At 38.9% G+C, this 20,699-nt stretch overlaps 1 protein-coding gene across 3 annotated transcripts in view; it reads left to right on the top strand.

Moving 5' to 3' along the window:
* The window catches only part of edil3a (EGF-like repeats and discoidin I-like domains 3a), a 339,454-nt gene that overhangs the window by 102,470 nt on the left and 216,285 nt on the right, over positions 1 to 20,699 (top strand). The gene's annotated exons all lie outside the window — the stretch shown is intronic.

Raw genomic sequence — 20,699 nt, 5'->3', positions numbered from 1 at the left:
AGTCCTCTCAGGTGAGCAGTCGTCCCTCGTTGATCACACTTAATGGGTAATGGAAATAATACTAAATAATAAATCAGGTAACACTTTAGTATGGGGAACATATTCACCATTAATTAGCTGCTTATTAACATGCAAATTAGTAACATATTGGCTCTTAATTAGTCATTATGAAGTACTTATTAATGCCTTATTCTGCATGGCCTTATTATACAACCAATTATAAACCCTAACCCTCTAACCCTAACCCCAACCAAATAACTCTAAATTAAGTCTTTGTTACTTAGAATATGTTCCCCTAGTGTCCAAATAACTCTCAATTAAGTCTTTGTTACTTAGAGTATGTTCCCCATACTAAAGTGTTACCATAAATCCAATATAGGTAGGTAGGTAGGTCTTTATTGTCATTGCACAAGTACAACAAAACTTTGTTTTCAGCTCAAACCCATTCAAGATTAGACAAACAAACAGTGTAAAGGGTTATAGAACAGGAACGCTGATGGGTCCCCACAAGGCGCCCCGTAAAATATGGGAAAAAGGTCAACGCTGGGGGAGGATGAGTAAAAAAATACAATCTAGACTGGGCTCCCAAGGGGGTCCAGTCTGGAGTGAGAAAAAAACCTCCATATCAAAGCACATATACATATTTCAACATACATCTCGAGACATGCAACAGAGGGGAGGGAGTGGGTGCTACGGTGGCAGGCTGCAGCTCTTCAGGCGCTGCCCAGCCGTCCATCACCCCTAAAGGATTTGCGTCCAGGGCGTTGGATGGGAGGTGGGGTATGTGTGTGTGGCGTATATTTTTTGTGGATGCATGTGTGTGTGTAAGCCTGCCACGTGTCTCTGTTCCGCGGCCTTGGTGTCGTGCAGTCGCTAGTCAGTCCAAAGTCAACAACAACAGGTGTGTGTCCATGAGAGACAAGAAGGAAGTTTGTGGGGTTTTCGCAGCACTGTCCTTCGGGAGAGTCTCGAAGCCAGGGAAACAATCCAAGTTAGAATGTTTTTGTATGCAAGTGAAAATAAAATTTACTTTTCACTTTAAATTGTCTATGACTGGTCCCTCAAATTCATATTTATTGATCGCCTTAGCATAATAGAAAATAAGACAAATATGCCGTTCTAATACATACACAATCAAACAATATGTTTACTTAATTTAGGCTAAACACATATATAATATGCTTAAAATAAGTTTCAAAAAGTTATCTAAAAAATATGTGATGTAATGAAGCTGTGATATCTGAAGCGCCGTGTCAGACTTTTTATGTTAGTTGCAGCCAAGATTGTTTTGTGCCAGAAAATAATTTAAAATAACAAGCGGTAGAAAATGGATGAATGGATGGATTCAACACAATATTCTCCATTGTGACCAGAAAATTAGTTTGCTATTCAATTCATGCGCTCAAATCCATTTTTATAAGCAGCATGGATTGACTCATTTTTATGGAAGATTTTCACCTCATCCGTCAAACAAATTATGCTTTAGGGGCAGATTTAATTAAATTGATTACGATTGAAGTGCAACTGAAAGTTTGTGGAAATGTTCTCAGGGGAAAAATAATCCTTGGCAAATAGGCTTGGGAAACACTTTGTCCAGAGAAAGTTAGTCGTGGTGCCTAAGGTCTGTTCTCGTTTGTTTAAATCTAACTCTGGGTCACAAAAGTTGTGAAATATAATGGATATTATGCTAATCTCCACCCCAGTCTAGTCATGCCACTGCAGTGGTGACAGCTGTGGCTGGAAGCATTAGGGCCCGCGTCTCTTTCAAAGCACATCAAATAGTGTTAACATCGCTCACAAGTCCTTGGTGTAAAATGCCCACAAAATAGAACTGAAGTTTCTGCTGCAGATCTTGTGCTCTCAGTCTAAAGCATCCTTGGAATCAACGATGACTACATGCACAGGGAGAACTTGCTCTTAAAGCATTGTGAATGTCAGCTTGTGCTGTAGCTTTTGATAATTTATCTAATAGAGAATTCTGTTTATTAGTTTGTTTGATTAATCGAGTAATCGGATATAACACACTTTATAGCCGCAATGCATATTTTATGCAACATAGTTCAAATAAACAACGGTGTTTCTGCTTGCCATAATGTTCATTTTCTTTTTCTAATAAATGCACATCATCAAAATTGAGATTCCACTTTTAATATGTGTGCATTAAAAAAAACAAAAAAATAACACAGTTATGGTCACGGTGATACAAAAAAAAGATCAATTAGAATAATACATATTGTTGTATATAGAGAACTGGCAAAACCTTTACAAAGCAAACTATAACCTGCTACCCAAGAATGTACAACAATTCTTCTCAACATAAGAGGAGAAATATAACCTTAGAGGACAATCTAATTTAAAACATGTGTATGCTCGTACAAAACTTAAAACCTTTATCCATGTATGTGGAATTAAATTATGGAATGGATTAACCAAAGAAATCAAACAGAGCACCAATATGATTCAGTTAAAGAGACTGTTCAAACTACAAGTGTTCACAAATCACACAGAACAATAATTATGGTGAACATTTGGCGTGGCGTGGCTCGGTTGGTACAGCGGCTGTGCCAGCAACTTGAGGGTTGCAGGTTCGATCCCCACTTCCACCATCCTAGTCACTGCCGTTGTGTCCTTGGGCAAGACACTTTACACACCTGCTCCCAGTGCCCACCCACACTGGTTTAAATGTAACTTAGATAATGGGTTTCACTATGTAAAGCCCTTTGAGTCACTAGAGAAAAAGCGCTATATAAATATAATTAATTAAGTAACACATTTGGAACCCTTTTTTTTGGGAGATAAAGATTATTTATGTATTTAACATTTGTTTTCTTACTTAATTTCGGGATGGCATGGCGCGGTTGGGAGAGTGGCTATGCCAGCAACCATAGGGTTCCTGGTTTGATCCCCAGCTTCTACCAACCTAGTCGCGTCCGTTGTGTCCTTGAGCAAGACACTTCACCCTTGCTCCTGATGGGTCGTGGTTAGCGCTTTGCATGGCATCAGTGTGCGAATGTGTGTGTGAATGGGTGAATGTGGAAAGAGTGTTAAAGCGCTTTGAGTACCTTGAAGGTAGAAAAGCGCTATACAAGTATAACCCATTTACCATTTACTATGGTATATCATTTATTTATTTATTCACTGTTCTGTTACAGAGAACGAGGAAATGGGATACAATTGCTATGAAAAGGGTTAGGATTAAATAAGCTCAGCTTATTCCTACTCCTTTTCGGACGTGCTGTAATGAAACAACTGGAAATATGTGATGCATTACATTGTATCGTATCAAATCATGGCGCTAACACACCACCACTCTCATGTATGCAACATTGCGAAGGCTGTATGGAAAGTTCTGGGCATTCCATGAGGTCCGGATTTTATCAATTTTTAGTAGAGATTTTAGTCGAGAAATTATTAATCAAAGCAACATAATATTAATTGAAGCTTTTTTCTAATAGATTAATCAAATTGATCAATTAACGTTGCAGCCCTAATGTCATCATGCCTGGGGTTCACAATGGTAATTATGTTGCCAACTGCCATTAAAACAGAAGAAACTAGAACACAACGCACAAGAGCTATGCAGACATACAGCCTGTTCTCTACAAATATATTCTATAATTACATTTTTAAATGCAGAACATGGTGCTGTCAGCTCGTCTAGGCTGCTCCCTCTAAGCAACAACCTAGACACATTACTGAACTGAAAAGGAAATTATCTTTGTTGCAGCATAGTTATTATCGTACAAGTTACTTTTCAACGTGTGTAAGTAGACTGCAGCAAAAAAGACCCTATTGCTTTCACCAACCATTAAATAAAATGTAGTTTCTTCACTCCAATGGAGCTTCCTTTTTTACAGGCTAACCACTGCTCTATTATTGAGCTATAGAGCTGTTTAGGAGAAACAGCCTTTTTCACTGACTGCAATAGCCCACCCACTGTTTGCACTCTGTGGCCAGATACATTTGCAGGAAGCGAAGGGAATAAATACTCGGGTGAAAAATTGTATAGTCTACTAAAGAGCTCAAGAAGTGACCACAATCACAGAGCCAGACATCATTGGACACTGTTTCTTTGTGTTTGTGGTCTGAGAAAGCCTTATGACTTTGAAAGAACCGCACAGTTTGGTTACTGCAAACCATACTTACCGACTTGTCGGGCTGGGGTGGCACTAATATGAACAAAAAATGCATAAAGCCCATTAGTTAAACAGGCAAATATTCACAACCAATTTGATCCCGTGATCAGGACATATCTATTATTATGTCTTGTTTCTTGTATCTCCGTCTGATAGACAGAGTACCATCAAGGGTAAGCGAGTATAACGTGTTTCAGAGAACTACTACGGTATCTTTGAGGGTGGATGAATGTCTGTGATTGAGCTGGTGACAGCTAAGGTGGGGCTACTGTAAAATATCCTGTAGTGGAAGCAGGCGTCTGCTGTTTGCAGAACGTAGCAAGTGCAGGGTTACTTGCCACATTCTTCACGAGCATCCACAGTCTTGGCTTTCTACCACAGTCGCTGCTTTGTGTGGATGCCTTTTGGCTGTCAGACACTAAAAAGATATTTGCTGATATGTTGCAATGTCTATTCCAGCGGTGCTGCCCACTGCTTCATCCCAGGTAAAGAAAACACTATCTTGTCTCTGTCAAAGGGGCTATTTGGATAATCAAGAGGAGAAACAAGCTGGAATCAAGGTTTTAAGGACCACTTCTGTTCGAGACCCTGACATTGATATGTTACTTAGCCTTTTAGAACAGCTTCAGAGGTGAAAACTGCTTTTTGTTGTTTCAACACAAAACCACACTAAATGTTATTCACTATTTTCACTGATCTAGGGGCTGCTGGCCCGATTCGAGTTTGCACATTTTCATCTGTCAGACCCGTCACTTATAATTGAATAAGTTGATGTTATCAGTTCCACATGTGTCTGCCAGCGCTTGGTTTTGCAAAATCCTACACACACTATAAATTGCTGTGAAAAACATCCTTCTTTCATCTGCCATCTCTGCAAAAAGGCATTCAGGACATTTGTTACACAATGTTGCTTTGCTGTAAGAAGAGTTTGATTCACAACATTTAAAAAAACGTGAAATACATAGTCTAGTTTGCCGATCTCCTTTTTCAGTCATGGTGTATTTGTTCATTGTACTGGTTCACCTTTTTCAGTGACAATACATAGCAGAGTCCTATCAATGGCTAACGTCTTTAAAGCTCCCTTGGAGTCACTTTACCTGCACGGTGACCTCCTGGTCTCTGCAGGAAGGAAGACCTGCTGGCACAAGGTGACAGCAACATCCGAGAGGCATTTCCAAAGCCAACCTTACAGTTAGTCAAGCTTTCGGGCTTTCTGTCTGGCATAGCTGATCACTGAGAAAAGTCAATTTCAACTAAACAAAGTTGCATTAAATCAGGACTATCAAATAAGTATTACATTGTTGCTGTTTGCTCCCTAATCCTCCATTTTATTGAAAGTTATAATAGACCTTTAAACAGTGTGATAATGTGGCCAATAGGTGAATAACTAGTTGTTTTTTCCTTAAATCATTCATGGTACTACCTCTTCTGGTCATTACACATACAATACATTGAAGGAAAGTTCAAAGACAAGGTCAGCAAAGTAATACATTAGTAAAGTTAGTCTGAATTTTCTCAGTTCAACAACATCAATATTAAACTTTGCCATAAGACTTTCAAACTCTGACCCTGATTAAGATTGTTTTATTCAAAAACCAGTTGTTGAGTCAGAAAGTCCTGATTTGTTGTGACCCAATGGCGTCAAAACAGTGCTGAAATCCTTGCATGTAAAAAAACACAATCTGCGTGGCATTTCTGTGTTTGCAAGCAGCGTCTTCTTGTTTGCGCAATAAAGTCCATGTGAGCGTAACATTAGTGGGAGCAAAATGAGTCTGCACAGTTTTATTTAGATGTTTAACGTGTGAGGATGTTGACAGTGGTCTAACGCCATATTCTCAATTCCATTTTAGATATGAGGTTTTTAATTAGAATACTTATTAATACTAATTGCATTTTGTGATTTTGTTTCAACACTTGAGGAGTAAATCAATTACTAATTGTTATCATGGCATGTCTTCACAATAAATAGGTTCAAGTATCTTGTGTGCAGACAAATTATGTTTTTTGAGTAGTTTACACACCAGAAAGCTGCAGCATCTCTGATGAAGGCAGAAGAGTCATCTGAATTTGTCAGCAGGCAAGAGACATCTCTAGTTTAAAAAAAAAAGAAAACATAATGTTTTCCTTTGCACACAATAGTCTTAAACCCATTTACTTAAGGAGTGCCTCAGCTATTTTCAGAAATAAATATGTGAAGACTCCTGATAAAATCTTAGGACTGGTTGAAACATTCTGCATTTTACTCTGTTGGATCTTAAGAAGGTTTCTAAAGAGATTGTCAAAATGCAAAAAAATAAATAAATACATTTAAAAGAGTAAGCGACACAACATTTGTAGCAGGGAATAATTTATTGAAAACTACATCTAAATTCAAACAGACTTTTGTCAGCTGATCAAAAGTAAGATTAAAGACTTTGGTATTTACTAAAAAGGTATTTACACTGTCAAGGACTATTCATGGCAACGGCAGAACAACCATTCTGTCTTTGAACATTATGTGTATTATACGTATATGTATATATACATATAATATATAATATTAGCGCTTAGCTGTGTAAGCTGTCTGGACTGGAGCCTGCAGGGCCTCAGACTGGAAGTCTCTGCAGAGAGTGGTGAGGACGGTGGAAAAGATCATCAGGACTCCTCTTCCTCCTATCCGGGAAATCGCAAAAAGCCGTTGCCTGACCAGGGCTCAGAAAATCTGTAGAGACTCCTCCCACCCCCACCAAGGACTGTTTTCACTGCTGGACTCTGGAAAGTGGTTCCGCAGCCTCCGTAGCAGAACCTCCAGGTTCTGTAACAACTTCTTCCCTCAGCATCATAATAATCTCCTCAATTCCCCCCAAAAACGGATTAATTCGCTGGAATATAAAGACAATATAACATACATCCATAAACGTGGATGCATATGCAAAAGTGCAATAGATTTATCTGTACAGTAATCTATTTATTAACATATGCACCTTATTGCTCTTTTATCCTGCACTACAACGAGCTAATGCAACACAATTCCGTTCTTATCTTTACTGTAAAGTTCAAATTTGAATGACAATAAAAGGAAGTCTAAGTCTAATACGCAATGCCTTCCGTAACAGCCATTCAGCCATGCTGAGGTTGGTGCGCAGTAAGATCGCTTAGAATTTTTAATAGATCACGGGCGCTGAGCCAGAGGATTCGATTGGCTGTCTGTCAAAACAGGTATGGGCACAGATGGCACTGGGGATGGGCTTGGAGATGGGGCGGTATACAGAACTGTTCTCCCCCACATTTCAACAATGTCGGTAAAACAGAGGATAAATGTTCCATTATTTTGAGTAATTAACAGTGTAGCACACTCAGTGTCTGCGTCTCGATTTTTTCCAAATAGGGAAAAATTGACAATAAGAATATTTGAAGTCTTTTGAGGTCTTTGATGTTTGCCTGCTACGCGAATGGTGCGTTAAAGCTGTACACAGATGTTAACATTTTAATCGGGGTCCTAAAGAGGAACTGGTAGCGGCACCTGTGGCAGTGATCAAACCATTGTCTACTGTGACAGAGCGTCGGTTGAAGAAACAAAATAACATCAAAGATTGTATTTTTTCGAATACCAAAACAATTTAAGATAACCTACAGCAGTGTTTTTCAACCTTTTTTGAGCCAAGGCAAATTTTTTTCATTGAAAAAATCCAAAGGCACACCACCAGCAGAAATCATTAAAAAATGTAACTCGATATTGACAATAAAAACTTGTCGTCGCAATTGTTAAATATGAATTTAAACCATAACCAACCATGCATCACTATACTTGTCTCAAAGTACGGTCACAACCTGTCACTTCACGCCGTCACTTATTTTGAGTTTTTTGGTGTTTTCCTGTGTGTAGTGTCTTGCGCTCCTATTTTGGTGGCTTTTCCTGTTTTGTTGGTATTTTCCTGTTGCAGTTTCATGTCTTCCTTTGAGCACTATTCCCCGCACCGGGCTTTGTTTTAGCAATCAAGACTATTTCAGTTGTTGCTATCCTTCTTTGTGTGGACATTGTTGTCATGTTATGTATGGATTGTACTTTGTGGACGCCTTCTCTGCTCCACACGCTGTAAGTCTTTGCTGTCGTCCAGCATTCTGTTTTTCTTTACTTCGTAGCCAGTTCAGTTTTAGTTTCGTTCTGCATCATACTTGCCGACCTTATGACCTCCGAATTCGGGAGATGGGGGGCATGTTTGGGGGGGTGGGCGGGAGCGTGTTTGGGGGGCGTGGTTGGGGGCGTGGTTAAGAGGGGAGGAGTATATTAACAGCTAGAATTCACCAAAAGTGAAGTATTTCATATATATATATATATATATATATACTGTATATATATATATATCTATATATATATAGATATATATATATATATATATATATATATCAGTGTTGCCCACATTTATTTGTGGCGGCCCGCCACAAAAGAATTACGTCCGCCACAAATATTTTTTTTTTTTTTTTTTTTGTCCTGTCCAGCTTCTCAGGGAAATCATATAGTTGATGTAGATGCCCATATAGGCTGTTCAGATTTACTTTACAAAAGAGAATTGTAGGATACTTCTCTTGTTGCCTTATTTATTATGTATTTGACCACTACTGTTTTCTGTTTATTTGTTACTGACTGAAGCAGGACACCTCTGCCTCTGTTTCACTTTATGTTGCTGGCAAATAATATGGTTGTAGTAGTAGGCTAAAGTTAAATTATTTAGTATGCACTAATTAAAGGGGCAGAGCTTTAAGGGACATTTTATATTTTATATTTTATAAGATATATTTTTTGTAAGAACCACAATTAATAAATACATTTCAGTGAATAACTTATTGTTCAAATCTGTATATAAATATGTACATAAAGTGTTGCAATTATATTGTAAAATGGATGGATGGATGGATGGACGTTTAAAACAAAACTGTTATTATTAATTAGTAAGTATACATTTTTTGAGCCTTTTTAGAGAAAATCATATCATTGTAGTAAATTATGCAATTTACTCGATGATGTCATGGTGACCACACCCATAGCCACGCCCCCACCACCACAGGTATCTTGGCAGTTTATGGGAAACACTGTATATACATATATATATATATATATATATATATATATATATATATATATATATATATATATATATATATATATATATATATATATATATATATATATATTGTATTCCGTTTATATTTACATCCAACACAATTTCCCAACTCATATGGAACCGGGGTTTGTATATATATATTTATATATACTACCGTTCAAAAGTTTGGGGTCACATTGAAATGTCCTTATTTTTTAAGGAAAAGCACTGTACTTTTCAATGAAGATAACTTTAAACTAGTCTTAACTTTAAAGAAATACACTCTATACATTGCTAATGTGGTAAATGACTATTCTAGCTGCGAATGTCTGGTTTTTGGTGCAATATCTACATAGGTGTATAGAGGCCCATTTCCAGCAACTATCACTCCAGTGTTCTAATGGTACAATGTGTTTGCTCATTGGCTCAGAAGGCTAATTGATGATTAGAAATCCCTTGTGCAATCATGTTCACACATCTGAAAACAGTTTAGCTTGTTACAGAAGCTACAAAACTGACCATCCTTTGAGCGGATTGAGTTTCTGGAGCATCACATTTGTGGGGTCAATTAAACGCTCAAAATGGCCAGAAAAAGAGAACTTTCATCTGAAACTCGACAGTCTATTCTTGTTCTTAGAAATGAAGGCTATTCCACAAAATTGTTTGGGTGACCCCAAACTTTTGAACCGTAGTGTATATATAAATATATATATACAAATCCCGTTTCCATATGAGTTGGGAAATTGTGTTAAATGTAAATATAAACGGAATACAATGATTTGCAAATCATGTTCAACCCATATTCAGTTGACTATGCTACAAAGACAACATATTTGATGTTCAAACTGATAAACTTTTTTTTTTTTGCAAATAATCATTAACTTTAGAATTTGATGCCAGCAACACGTGACAAAGAAGTTGGGAAAGGTGGCAATAAATACTGATAAAGTTGAGGAATGCTCATCAAACACTTATTTGGAACATCCCGCAGGTGAACAGGCAAATTGGGAACAGGTGGGTGCCATGATTGGGTAAAAAAGTCGATTCCATGAAATGCTCAGTCATTCACAAACAAGGATGGGGCGAGGGTCACCACTTTGTCAACTAATTTGTGAGCAAATTGTTGAACAGTTTAAGAAAAATCTTTCTCAACCAGCTATTGCAAGGAATTTAGGGATTTCACCATCTGGTCCGTAATATCATCAAAGGGTTCAGAGAATCTGGATAAATCACTGCACGTAAGCAGCTAAGCCCGTGACCTTCGATCTCTCAGGCTGTACTGCATCAACAAGCGACATCAATGTGTAAAGGATATCACCACATGGGCTCAGGAACAATTTAGAAACCCACTGTCAGTAACTACAGTTGGTCGCTACATCTGTAAGTGCAAGTTAAAACTCTCCTATGCAAGGCGAAAACCGTTTATCAACAACACCCAGAAATGCCGTCGGCTTTGCTGGGCCTGAACTCATCTAAGATGGACTGATACAAAGTGGAAAAGTGTTCTGTAGTCTGACGAGTCCACATTTCAAATTGTTTTTGGAAACTATGGACGTCGTGTCCTCCGGACCAAAGAGGAAAAGAACCATCCGGATTGTTACAGGCGCAATGTTGAAAAGCCAGCATCTGTGATGGTATGGGGGTGTATTAGTGCCCAAGACATGGGTAACTTACACATCTGTGAAGGCGCCATTAATGCTGAAAGGTACATACAGGTTTTGGAGCAACATATGTTGCCATCCAAGCAACGCTACCATGGCCCTGCTTATTTCAGCAAGACAATGACAAGCCACGTGTTACATCAACGTGGCTTCACAGTAAAAGAGTGCGGGTACTAGACTGGCCTGCCTGTAGTCCAGACCTGTCTCCCATTGAAAATGTGTGGCGCATTATGAAGCCTAAAATACCACAACGAGACCCCCGGACTGTTGAACAACTTAAGCTGTACATCAAGCAAGAATGGGAAATAATTCCACCTGCTTAAAAAATGTGTCTCCTCAGTTCCCAAACGTTTACTGAGTGTTGTTAAAAGGAAAGGCCATGTAACATAGAGGTGAACATTCCCTTTCCCAACTACTTTGGCATGTGTTGCACCCATGAAATTATAAGTTAATTATTATTTGCAAAAAAGAAAATAAAGTTTATGAGTTTGAACATCAAATATCTTGTCTTTGTAGTGCATTCAATTGAATATGGGTTGAAAAGGATTTGCAAATCATTGTATTCCGTTTATATTTACATCCAACACAATTTCCCAACTCATATGGAAACGGGGTTTGTATATATATATATATAAGAAACACTTGACTTTCAGCGAATTCTAGCTATATATATATATATATATATGTATGTATTTTATTATATATATATATATATATATATATATATATATATATATATATATATATATATATATATATATATATATATATATATATATATATATATATAAATAAAATAAATACTTGAATTTCAGTGTTCATTTATTTACACATATACACACACATAACACTCATCTATTTGAGTAGCCTTTGTTCTGCCATTTGCGTACTGGCGAACGATCTCTGAATCCGGGAACATATGCTTCACGGATTTGTTGAAGACATCCGCAAATGAGAACGGGATGTTGCTTCCAGCTATTAGCATAACTATCTTTGTCTCGGCATATGTTACACCCTCGGGTCTCCATTTAGCGAGGTGGCCCATAATACTGGGCTGGGACCGGTGCTACGCTGCCGCCACCTTGTGCTTCGCTGACCGTTCATGAGTGAGTATATCCATTCGGCCACCGTGTTCAATGGAGAAGTCTGTTTTACAAAATTTACAGGCAGCATACCCCTTCCCTTTCGAACTGTCCTGGATAAACTGAAATTTTTGTTTCCATTCGTTTTGGAACTTACAAGCGTATTTCTTCATCTTACTCGTCTTCGGCGTCGCCATGGCTGTATCTTCCTCGTTCTTCTGCTTCGTCTCCTTGTTGTGTGCGCAGTTGTGCACTGCACTCTCTAAAAGCCGTAGATGTTATAACGTGATTGGGCAGGCACGCTGTTTATATCGTGGGAAAGCGGACGTGAAAACAGGCTGTCAACGCGTCACTCAGGTCTGCATGGAGCTGGAGGGGGCGTGGCCTCCAGCTCCGGCTGGAAATCGGGAGATTTTCAGGAGAATATTTGTCCCGGGAGGTTTTCGGGAGATGCGCTGAAATTCGGGAGTCTCCTGGAAAATTCGGGAGGGTTGGCAAGTATGTTCTGCATAGACATTCCTAAGCTTTAATGCCTTTTCTTAGCGGCACTCGCCTTTTGTTTATTTTTGGTTTAAGCATTAAGTACCTTTTTACCTGCACGCTGCCTCCCGCTGTCGTCTGCATAATGTGATCACGACAAACCATCGTCGTCTCACACAACGTGTTCCCGACATCTACAAAGCAATTAGCTCTCGGCTGCCACCTACTGATATGGAAGAATATTACACGGTTACTCTGCCGAGCTCTAGACAGCACCGACACTCAAAAACGGCACATTATTTGCGGATTATAATTAATTTTAAAAAAAACATTTTTTACCCCATAGGTGAAACTACATAATCTCCCACGGCACACCAGACTGTATCTGTAGACTGACCTACAATATGTCTGTTGCCTGTTGACAGTGTCAGACCCCAGCTAGGGGATGTCGAAGTGTAGCATTTGCTGCATAAGTTCCCATATTGTTCCAGTCTCCCAGACAGCGATGGACAGTCATTGCAGAACACATATTTGTGTGCTACTCTAATGGTGCATTCAAGTACATGGATGTGGAAATTTTAATTGGGGTCCTAAAGACGTACTAGTAGCTGCAATTTCATTGGTCTTGACTGGGTGACAATGCTAAATTCATTGGCGGAATGTAAAGTTTGTGAACCTGGAAAAATCCATAAATTAGCCTAAGCAGTGTATGAAGCGCAGGGTTCAAAGCATGGGAGAAAAAATAATTGACTTATAGTCCAGAAATTACGATATTATAAAACGTTCAACCAAAACATTTTTGACTAAGAAATAATTTACTGACAGCTCCTTCATGGGACAATCCTTGAAGTAAATACAGGCCGTTGCTGGTTCCTACTGCACCCTCGCCCTCATCAGACGGCATCAGCTTCGAAAACAGCTTCAGGCCATGTCTCTTTTAACGCCAGAAAATTGCCCAGTTGGTCTTTGCAAGGAAGCACTGTCGATGGAAAATACGTTTTATTCTCTGACTAAGAAAATATAACTTGATGGCGTTACTGGCATGACCATTCGGTCTCATTTGAGACATTTTCTACGCCACACAGTGAAGGGAGCGCCGTCACAATCGGAGGTGCTTTTTCTTTCAATGGAACAATGGAGCTTGTGGTTAAACGGCGGCTGGCTATGGGGAGATGTTGCAGAGTGCGTCCCTCATGACTGAATACCCTCGTTTGTGCAGTAATGACTTGGTTTTTTCAACAGGCAGCAGTTCCCAATGCTTGCCTGACAAAGGACTCCTTTCAGGAGAATACAACCACTCTTTTGGATCATCCTGAATGGTCCCTGATCTAAATCAGTTGTGAGGATAAATGGCAGTGGAATGGGCATAAGTTCCAGCTCTTCGTGGAGCATCTTCACTACGTGGACCAACGTTCCAAGTAGACTTGGGGAAACACCTAATCAAGCATGCCTCAACTAATTTCTGAAGTGAACTATTTATTATTTAGTCAATTTCAGTGAAATTGTTGTCAATAGATTGACTGCTCACAGTTTTTTGTCTCATGCTACCATTTATTCTTTTTGCATTTTGAAGCTGTACTTACACCTTCTTAAAAGGGGATTGTAATGATTCCAGTCTAAATTTTACTAAATCAGAGGTTTTCAACATGGGGCCCTGGACTACCAAGGGGTTCGCATAGGACAGTTTTGGTTCATTATACTTTATGTCAATATATTTTTTAATATCCACCTGCAATTTTTCCTCAAATTTAAATATATGTAAATACACTTACATTGATCTGACACACTATACCTTGTATTGTAAGTTTAAAATAATAAAATAAGATAAAAATATTATATTATTATATTCAAGTTAGCATTTAAAGGCCTACTGAAATTAAATTGTTTTATTTAAACGGGGATAGCAGATCCATTCTATGTGTCATACTTGATCATTTTCGCGATATTGCCATATTCAAGGATTTAGTAGAGAACATCAACAATAAAGTTCGCAACTTTTGGTCGCTGATAATAAAAGCCTTGCCTGTACCGGAAGTAGCGTGACGTCACAGGTTGAAAGGCTTCTCACATTTCCCCATTGTTTACACCAGCAGCGAGAGCGATTCGGACCGAGAAAGCGACGCTTACCCCATTAATTTGAGCCAGGATGAAAGATTTGTGGATGAGGAACGTAAGAGTGAAGGACTAGAGTGCAGTGCAGGACACATCTTTTTTCGCTCTGACCGTAACTTAGGTACAAGGGCTCATTGGATTCCACACTCTCTCCTTTTTCTATTGTGGATCACGGATTTGTATTTTAAACCACCTCGGATACTATATCCTCTTGAAAATGAGAGTCGAGAACGTGAAATGGACATCCACAGTGACTTTTATCTCCACGACAATACATCGGTGAAGCACTTTAGCTACGGAGCTAACGTGATAGCATCGGGCTTAACTGCAGATAGAAACAAAATAAATAAACCCCTGACTGAAAGGATAGACAGAAAATCAACAATAGTATTAAACCATGGACATGTAACTACGCGGTTAATGCTTTCCAGCCTGGTGAAGCTTAACAATGCTGTTGCTAACGACGCCATTGAAGCTAACTTAGCAACGGGACCTCACAGAGCTATGATAAAAACATTAGCTATCCACCTACGCCAGCCATCCCTCATCTGCTCATCAACACCCGTGCTCACCTGCGTTCCAGCGATCGACGGAGCGATGAAGGACTTCACCCATTCATCATTGCGGTCGGCAGCTAGCGTCGGCTAGCGTGTCTGCTATCCAAGTCAAAGTCCTCCTGGTTGTGTTGCTGCAGCCAGCCGCTAATACACCGATCCCACCTACAGCTCTCTTCTTTGCAGTTTTCATTGTTCATTAAACAAATTGCAACAGTTTTACCAACACAGATGTCCAGAATACTGTGGAATTTTGCGATGAAAACCGAGCTTTTTGTATTGGATACAATGTGTCTGAATACTTCCGTTTCAACGATTGACGTCACGTGCATACGTCATCATACATAGAAGTTTTCAACCGGAAGTTTTGCGGGAAATTTAAAATTGCACTTTATAAGTTAACATGAAATGTTAACACATGCCGTATTGGCATGTGTTGCAATGTTAAGATTTCATCATTGATATATAAACTATCAGACTGCGTGGTCGGTAGTAGTGGGTTTCAGTAGGCCTTTAAGTTATCTAGCGATTAGCACTTTAGATACCAACTACCGCTTTTCATACCAGTTTTCAGCTTCCTATTAGCGCACCAGTTGCAAGCTATCAATTAGTACTCTAGTTGCAAACTATGTACTGTGTTATTTGATATCTTATATACTTGATATCTTAATATTGCACAATAAAAACGATCTTTAGGACCAGTTTAGTTTAAAACACAATTAAAATTTTGTACAGGATACATAAGTAGCCAGCTTTTTTCTTGTTTGAGGGTCTTTGGACTGTAAAACGTTAAAAACCCCTAGTCTAGATAACATGCATAAGATATGCATAATATGTATGGCTGCAAACGGTTCATTTTGGGGGTGGTCTTTTTAAATGCAAACGTCCCTATACATTGTCGAAATATCGCAAAAAATAACATTTGATTTAGATACAGTCTAGGGTTGTACGGTATATTAGTATAGTACCGCAATACTAATGAATATTTTTCGGTACTATACCGCCTCTAAAAAGTACCGGTCCGCCAACGCCCTGCGCGCCTGTCGTCGTCACGTTGTGTTATTGCTGGTTTACAAGCAGACGAGCATGTTACGCAGTGTACAATCATTGAGTACTTACACAGACACAGTGTGTAGACAGAAAAGGGAGAACGGACGCATTTTAACAGAAGTGTAGATAGAACATGTTAAAAGAGAAAGTAAGCAGATGTTAACAGTAAATTAACAAGTAGATTAATAATTCAATTTCTACCACTTGTCCTTAATAATTTTGACAAAATAATAGAATGATAAATGACACAATATGTTACTGCATACGTCAGCAGACTAAATTAGGAGCCTTTGTTTGCTTACTTACTAATAAAAGACAACCTAGGTTGTCTTGTATGTTCACTATTTTGTTTAAGGACAAACTTGCAATAAGAAACAAATGTTTAATGTACCCTAAGATGTTTGGTTAAAATAAAGCCAATAATGCAATTTTTTGTGGTCCCCTTTATTTAGAAAAGTACAGAAAGGTATCGAAATAATTTTGGTACCGGTACAACACTAACACAGTCGAACATTTACTTCATAGCACATTTCACTACATATTGCACATCGGTTTTATTGTGCGCATTCCCCGGTTAGATAAAAAGAATACTTTATATATATGTGGTAAGCCTAAGACATCTTGATCGAAAACGACATTAGATGCCTCAATTAATCGTAGTTCATCATTCTTGCAATATTTCAACTGGTCTTTAGAGTTTCATCTAATTTTAAACACAAATACAAGAAGTGAACCCCTTTTTCTATATACTAAAGGAGAATCTTACTAACAAGGACAACCGCAAAATTACACCGTACCTGATCATCGGTGCTGTCTTTGCTCTTAAAGGACCAAAATGCAAAAATTCAAGCTTATGTCATACATTTCTTGCTAACATTGCACCTCAGAGAGCAATGGATCTCAGTGATGGTTTTAATCAGTATTCCTCTCATGTGCCAACGTATTCTGTATGTTTAAAATGGCAATGAAGGCTTTCCCCTGGGTGTCCTTCTTCGTCTGTGCTGCTATTTACATTCTGCCCATTTTTTGGTTCATTGAGAACCTTTGTCTTTATGTCCCTGACATTAGTAGTGTTATTCCTTCCGGATACACAGACCTCTCTGCACTGCACTCCCTAAGATACCTTTTCAAGGGCTCCTGGAGTGTTGCTGCAAAAGACTCCTCTGTTGGCTAATCCCACTTCAAAAAGTCCTTGGAATAATCCTGCAGCCATATTTTAATGCATCATCACATCCCTAGAAACACACTACAGTAAAACACACCTTAATAACATTTTGTGTAGTCTGCCACAAAGACCGGACTATATGTGGAGTGAATTTGACATGCATACACAAATAACACAAACAACTCTTACGCTACTTGGCTTGAAACCATCTATTTAAAACACACCTTAATTATTTTTTTAACATACCTAGATTAACATACATAGATTGTGGGATTGGAAACCAGTTCCCTGAAATGTCATCCGAGCAAGATTTCCACACATTCTCTTCGCTATGGGGATCATGGCGCAGCTCTTAACGTTCAATTAACATGCGAACAAGACGAAGCAAGGTAGAAGAGATCTGTTTACGCCCAGAAGCAGACATTTTAACAATACGAAACCTGAAATAAATCCATAAAAAAACCTACCTGTTTTAATAAGTCGAATAATGTTCTGGAGGATGAGTTTCGATATGTGACGCGGTAGGAAGAAACATATCAAACAGCCGTATTTTAACACCGAAACTTGTTTTTGTACCTAAAATGGAATTGAAACAGAGTGACTATAACACGTGTGTTTCGTCAGGTGTATTTAATATTAAGTAAATATATTTTAATGAGAAAATATACCACCATCATAATGGGAATCGTGGTCTGGCAGCTGTGGACGAGAGCTTGGTCAGTTGGCTGTTAAACACTTGACTTAGACTTAGACTTAGACTTCCTTTATTGTCATTCAAATTTGAACTTTACAGTACAGATAAGAACTGAATGTCGTTGCATTAGCTCATGGTAGTGCAGGATAAAAGAACAATCAGGTGCAGATATAAATAAATGGATTACTGTACAGATAAAAATATAGCACTTATGCAAATGCATCCACGTTTATGAATGTATGTTATTTTGTCTTTATATTCCAGCCAGTTAATCCGTTTTGGGGGGAAATTGAAGGGATTATTTTGATGCGTTCAAGAGTCTTATGGCCTGAGGGAAGAAGCTGTGACAGAACCTGGAGGTTCTGCTACGGAGGCTGCGGAACCTCTTTATAGAGTCCAGCAGTGAAAACAGTCCTTGGTGGGAGGAGTCTCTGCAGATTTTCTGAGCCCTGGTCAGGCAGCGGCTTTTTGCGATTCCCTGGATAGACTATATATATATATATATATATATATATATATACAGCCCAGCTGTATAGTGGTTACACCTCTAATCAACATCTTTATCCAAACGAAGAAGAAGAATGAGAAAACCATCTACAAGCAACATTGTTAATCAATCTTTATTTAGTACGAATGAACTAAATTGGCCCTAGTGTGTGAATGTGAGTGTGAATGTTGTCTGTCTATCTGCGATGAGGTGGCGACTTGTCCAGGGTGTACCCCGCCTACCGCCCAAATGCAGCTGAGATAGGCTCCAGCACCCCCCCGCCACCCCGTAAGGGACAAGCGGTAAAAAATGGATGGATGGATGGAAATGCCTACACACAACCATTTAGACGTCCTAAGCATTAGCCTCAAGTCTTATTCCCAAAGACTAAATGTTCATGTAGACCTGTGTGGTTTGTGTTTCAACCACACTTCACAGTTCAGGCTAGTTTATACAGATGAGGCTGATGACGTATGAAGGAGTACTTTAGTATATTTCTACACTGATACCATGTAAATAAACAGACACTATTGTCATGATCCTTCATGACTATTTTGGTTTTGTTACCACTTCCTGTGCTCTCTGCCTTCTCCTGTATACCGCTCTTATTTTGATTTCTTTATCATGTCACTACACCTTCTGCCTCCCTCACCCGTCTCTGATTAGCGGTCTCGACACACCTGTTACCTGTTGCCAATCAGGCTTCTTTGTAAGCCAGTCCACCCTGCACATGGAGCTGGATCGTTGTACTTAATAGTCTGCCAATGGTTGTTCTGTGTTTCCTGTTGCAATTAAACTTAGTTTTACCTGCATTCCGCCTGCCATGCTGTGCATCCTTGGGGTCACGCTGCAATAAACGCTCAACAGACTGTGACGTTAGGTCATATTTCTTTTACTGAAGCTTAAATAATGAAATAACATATAAAACGATATGATTTGAAAACTAGGTGTTCCGGATTTTACATAAAAAATCCAGGCTTTGTTCCACAGTGTGTAAATGTCAGCATTTATCCAAGGGCGACAACATAAACACATCAGATTTAGTGTTAGCCGGTTATCATTAGCATTTGGTGTACTCTGGTTGAGACGGATAGCTACACAAATGAAGTAAAATTAATGTTGTTTATATAGCACTATTTCTCTAGAGACTCAAAGTCCTTTACAAATTGGAACCCATTATTTACACCACTGGGAGCAAAGAGGGTAAAGTGTCTTGCCCAAGGACACAACGGAAGTGACTCGAATGGCGGAAGCTGGAATTGAACCTGGAACCATCAAGTTGCTGGCGCGCCGCTCTACCAGTCAGAACTCCAGTAAGCAGCTCGCCTCGCTGCTTTGAAGTACGTTATATTCCTCTGTAAATTTGCTTCGCTTATTGAAATGAAGTTTCAATAAATAGCATTAAACTGCATACTACTGTAAATTCCGGACTATAAACTGCTACTTTTTCCTGCGCTTTGAAACCTGCGGCTTATAAAACCGTGCAGTTAATTTTATTTGTTTTTCTTCGCTGATGACCATAAGACAAATAGTTGTCATAAAACACATGCAAGGACCCTGCAATGGTGTGTGTTGTTTGTGCTATGGCGTCATCTTTTCGATGAGTTTACACACTGCCTACGGTGTTTCCTGCTGTTTAAAGCTTTGAACCGGAAGTAGAAGTGCCGTCCCGTCTTCCATAGTGTTACTACTCGTATAGATTCTTCATTCATTTACTCTAAACAATGGTTTGTAAGTTTTGCAATGTAGCTAAAACCATTCTTACTTACCAAACCGTTGCATATGTGATGTCTGTAGGAGTGTTTTCATGTTTATCTGTACGTGTTATCGTTATGCAATGGCGCTAGCGTCATTAGCATTCGCTAATATACCAAAACCAGTGTTTACAGTGTCAGTGTTAGTATTATTACTGTCCAGTTTCACAAATTCCTCAGTAAATTTGCCAAAACGTCGCTGTGGAGTTATTGAGCCTGTTTAACTGATTACCGCAGCTAGTGGGTCCATGACGATGACGTCTGTTTTGTCGCATCAGCCGTTTTACTGCCGTGTTACAGACACCGTTTGGAAAATAGGTATGTAAAAAAACTTTCATAAAATCTCTCTGTCTAAAACACTCATATCACAACGTATATTTCTGTGGCTTGTAGTCTGGTGTGGTTGATATGTACCGGTAGATTTTTTTTTGTAAAATTTAGTG

This window comes from Entelurus aequoreus, linkage group LG06, assembly GCF_033978785.1.
Source record: "Entelurus aequoreus isolate RoL-2023_Sb linkage group LG06, RoL_Eaeq_v1.1, whole genome shotgun sequence".
NCBI lineage: Eukaryota > Metazoa > Chordata > Actinopteri > Syngnathiformes > Syngnathidae > Entelurus > Entelurus aequoreus.
This window is presented reverse-complemented; position numbering and strand designations above follow the sequence as displayed.